This window comes from Charadrius vociferus, unplaced genomic scaffold (genome assembly GCF_000708025.1).
Source record: "Charadrius vociferus isolate BGI_N301 unplaced genomic scaffold, ASM70802v2 scaffold79, whole genome shotgun sequence".
In the NCBI taxonomy this organism is placed as follows: domain Eukaryota; kingdom Metazoa; phylum Chordata; class Aves; order Charadriiformes; family Charadriidae; genus Charadrius; species Charadrius vociferus.
Genome location: NW_009650182.1, coordinates 916,213 through 921,203, shown reverse-complemented (window position 1 = coordinate 921,203; position 4,991 = coordinate 916,213).

Genomic DNA, 4,991 nt, shown 5'->3' with positions numbered 1-4,991 from the left:
CATTCCTGTGTTTTTGCTTTGTACACTGCACTTCAAAGACTCACTGGAGATGTCTCTTTTTCCAGGATTCTTTCTTTATAGATATTTTTCAGGTGATGTCTTTTTTCAAAGTTCACATATATGGAAATAGCACAGGTGGGGTTCATCACCTCTCAGCTTACAAGGTGTGGCAGGTTCTACAACCTCCACCATGGGCTGTCCCTGCTAATGCAGATTAATGGCAGGGTGATTTGTAGATCCAGATTTCTATCATTTGTCTGCAAGTGCCTAGAAGATACTGTTGTGGCTGCTGAGTAGCAGCCAACAGCTGCCTCTTGTTATTCACCTCCTTTAATTCTTCTTTCCCTCCTCACTGCTTCCATTTACTGTTTTGGTAATGGGGGAAGATTAAAGAACTGCCAAAGATGAGAAATGAAAAACGCAGAAATGAAAGGAAAGGTTGCATGGACAGGATGCCTGTAGATGACTTTCCAGAGCTTGTACTGAGTTACAGGTCAGAAGCCTAAGTGGATGGGGATGAAGTATTGCCTGTGTTCCCTGGTACACTCTAATTTCACTCTCCAACAGGAAAAAAAAAAAAAAAAAGATCAGATCAAACTGTGTTCCAAGAAGGAAGAAGTAATAAAATGATGAAAGAAAGGAAGACCAAAAGGAATAAGCATCCTTTGGGGTCCAGAACACAGCTGAAATGTGTTATTTTTTTCTAGATGTGTCTTTCTGAGAATTAATCTACAACTAGAATCTTCATTTAAAAAAAGACAAAATTCTAGTTCTTTCCAAAAGAACTGGGGGTTTAATAAAATTTTATAACAGTCAGTGCAAATAATGTGAAAGTAAGCAGAAGAACTGTGTATAATTCTACTTATAAGACACAGAAATTTAATAAATCTATTCATTGTAATTAGCACTAGCAAATTAAAGAACAAATTAGTATTTCCTGGGATTAAATTCCTTATCATGTGTTGCCCGTACTTCAACTGATATTCCCTAACAAACATTCCACCGTAACTCATGGTAGAGCTGTGCACTGACAGACAGGAGGAAAAAAAGACTCAAGGACAACTGATGCTTTCCACAACTGGGTAGCCGTGAGATACTTATGTTAAGAGCACTTTGTGGGAAATATATTTTTCCTTGAATAATTTACAAGGTAAATGATTCAATTTCAGATAACAATTGGAAGTGGTAGGGTTGCTATTCTATGCAGAGACTATTTCTCTACAAATTCTTTTTCAAGTGCCTGCTGTACAATTCAACTGTAAGTTTCAAGCATGTCTCTTTGTGTTTGCAGTAATATAGAGGTATTCCCATAGGTGTGAACTATATTGAAGGTAAAGAAACCACCTCAACTTGACCTTTAGTTCATTTGTAGCATTTTGCCAAAACTTCTGAGAATTCCCATGACTTCTACATAACACGTTGTTAACCTGTTTGCATGAACCAGTGGAGGAACAAAATGCTATATATCGTCTTTTTGTTCTCAGAACTTAGTACTGTGTCGCCTTGGTACATAGCTACAGCTCTTAGCCTCCACAGCAATGAGATGACAATATTTAAAATTAGAAAGTGATGTAGTAATGGTATCAGCTGGGAGGAAAAGTTTTGAAGTGTTGGCTTTAACGCCCAGTTTGCAGACGCTGCTTACTGTTGTATCAGCACCACCTACTGGTACCTCACACCCTTTTTCTTTGTAGTGCTGTCGGGAAGTTTTTTCCCTTTACATTTTATTTGAGCTCTAGAAATACTTGGGGGGACATTAGAAAGAAAGTTTGTTGATTCCTAAACTCTTTTGAGACCATACAGAACAGCTTGTGCTGATGTTGTTTGTTGTACGGAGAATAGAACAAGAGGCTTATCCAAATCTCTTAAACCCTGAGTTAGGCAAACTCTGCTCTGAAAGCAGTAGAGCGGATCTGGAGACCTGATTTCTGGTTTGCATAATTTTTTTCATATGTAATCTAGTTCATCATATTTTTGCAACTGAAAGAAAATTGGATTCATCGGCACAGTGAATGATTCTGAAAAGATTTGTAAACACACTTCATTTCACCTATTGTGACCATGAATAGTCCCAACATTTCAAAGGGTGGGTTCATCTCATCTAACACAGTCACATCCAAGAGTATGTTCCCAATCAGCTGAGCGGGTTTGAACAGATGTGACTGCCATCATTTGTCCCCCAAAATCCCCCTTGCTATTCTTGCAACAGTAGAGTACATGTCGTGCTGAGATCGAGGCATCTCAGCCCCCCTGAAGTGTAATCAGTAGGTATCAAGGGGGGGGGGGCATCCACCCCATGCTGAAAGAGGCATCAACAACCCTTCTGAGGTCTCTTTGTTGATTGCAATAGGTGCTCTACCGAGCTGACAGCAAGCATGAAATGCAAACACAAGGCAAAGTTAACGTGGGACTGACACTTGCGGCTGTATCTACAGAAGGCCTATATATCTCTATATTTTAGACATATTAAATTACTGATAGTTGCATGTTATTTTCCTGAAGGGTCTACCAGGGACGAGTCATGGGATGGTACTACTATTAGAAACATCAGGAATACGGAAAGTCAAATTTGGGAGATATTTCAAAGGTCATCAAATCCAGTCCAGTTCAGTTATTAGCTGATACAACGTATCAAGCTTTTTTACTAAACTGACATTGAATTTTTTTGCTAGATGTCCAAATCTAGCAAATAGATGCCCAAGCGAAAGAGAGAAAACATGCGTCAAAAGAGCAAAACGTAGGGATAAGTCTGTTTGCTCTTCTGGGAGGCAGCCAGCCAGCCACGCAGGATATACGCAACTCTGGACAAGACACAGCAGACGATGTCCCTGGTCCAAATCATGGGTTGAAGTAGGTTGCTAAGACACACGACAGGGGAGATAGGGCATTGTAGTGCAAGGGCACTAGGGACACAAAAAACCTAATGATACTTACAGAAGTGGCTGGAGGTACTGAAAGAGCCTTAGGGAGGATGGGAGAAGGGACGAACTTGATATTTTCATTTGGATATCACTGAGGAACTGGAGAGGAATCTAATGGGAGGAGGGGAAAAGGGAGAAATGGAAATAGGGAGTGCAGGATACAAGTTTGTGGGAATTTGGCTTCCTTAGTTCTGTAGAACAGTTTGTCTAATACTTTTATTATGGCAGCATCCCCCTCAGCAGAAACAGTGGGAGGTCTGTCGCAGACTCACTGCCTGTAGACTTGCTCTCACATCCATGTAAACATGCCCTCACTGCTTTTCCACATCAAGATGCTTTCCTACTGCAAATATCTGTTTTGCGGCATCTGCTGCACTACAGACCAACTGTCAAACCTCTGAAACCTTTTTGTGTCTTTCTCCGTACTTTGCCTCTGTACCCACTAGCTGCCCTGAGGGAGGGAAGGAGATGGGTGCTAGAGCACCAAAATGAAGTAAACATACATTAGCACTGGCAGGATTAATCTATTCTGATTTTCAGAGCATCTGCAGAAAGAATAGAAAGACTTTATTTTAAAATACCCTTAGGAATACACAGAAATGTCTCTTTTGCTTTTAATTTCATGTATATTGTCTGTGGAAGATTTGCCCGAAATCCTTAAATCCCCCTGTTCCTTCCCGTGTGTTCTTGAACCCTTTGGTCACATAAAGTCAGCTGCAAAGTTAAGGTTGTCAGGGATCCAAATGACTTGTCTCTTCCTTTCAAAGGCATTTAAGTGGCTAGTCTCATTTTGTTCAGCAGTTCAGTTCTGCTCTTGTATGCTACAGCTGGAGCCATAGTTTTGGGGGGTTCTTTTTTTCTCAGTTCTCTCTTCATCTTTCATTTTATTCTGCTGTTTCTGTTTTGTTAGAAAACTTTGCTCACGTGCAATTCTTGTCAAATAAAAGGCAAACACCTGTCACTTGCAGATCCCCCTAACGGAATGATGCGTTATTAAATCTTTTTAATATCCTAGGTAAATATAACCAGCAAAAAAACCCATGGGCAGTGATGAAACATTTGGAAAGAACTGAACAGCAGTGGGAAAATGAAGCCACTGTTGCTGTTTTGCAATTATTGTAATATAATGGCTGTAACAAAATTCAATGCAAATTGCAGAGTGAAGCCAAAGAAATTCTAGGTTGAAGTGATGATGAAATGGCAGAACATTAGACCTTAACAAGAACAAAAAGATTATTAAAGTATTTTAACATATTGAATTTGAGAAGTGTAAAGCTTTAGAAATTAGTAATACTGATATATTTTTAATGGACTATGTTCAGTTTGTTTCGGTGGTATTTTTTTTTTTTAAATAAAAATGTGAATCTCTCAGCCCCTAAGAAATTTCCTTTGATTTATCATACAATGTTATCAGCTGCAAACCAGCCAGTACATTGTGACCATGGACCATGACAACCCATTGTGTTCACCCCAAACCTTTTCTTATTCCTATGTCATTTTCTATGGGAAATTTCCCTCTAACACAGTTCACTCCACAACCACAAAGCACAGAGGTCCTCCTCCCTGTTGCACGCTTCCTTTTCCACCACAAGCTCCGTGGGACTGCAGCTCCTGGAGAAGCAATACAACCAAGGAATTAGCTGCTGACCACTACTCACAAAACTGGTCTTACAGGACTATGCATTTTTGGCAGAAAACAAGCACATGGATTTAAACAGAAATGTTATACCAGCACTCACTTATCTGGCGTTTGAGTAAGAAAGATACAAGTTTTCTAATCAAGAAGATATTATACTTTGCTGTGACTTCAGAAGTGCCTTTAAATTTTTTATCTTACGTATATTCATTCTCCCAACTCTAGTGTGGGTTTTGTTTTGTTAGTTAGAAAAAAAAAACAACAACCCACACTATATTTTCAGCCTGGAAATTTACCACAGAAATGCTGTCTGAAGCCAAGTCAACTATAAATGAGGCATTCAAAGTCTAAATGCTGGAAAGGCCCAGAGAATGCCCAAAGCAGTTCTAGCAAGAATACGGTATCAAAAGGTGGAACATTCTCAAGACCTACTA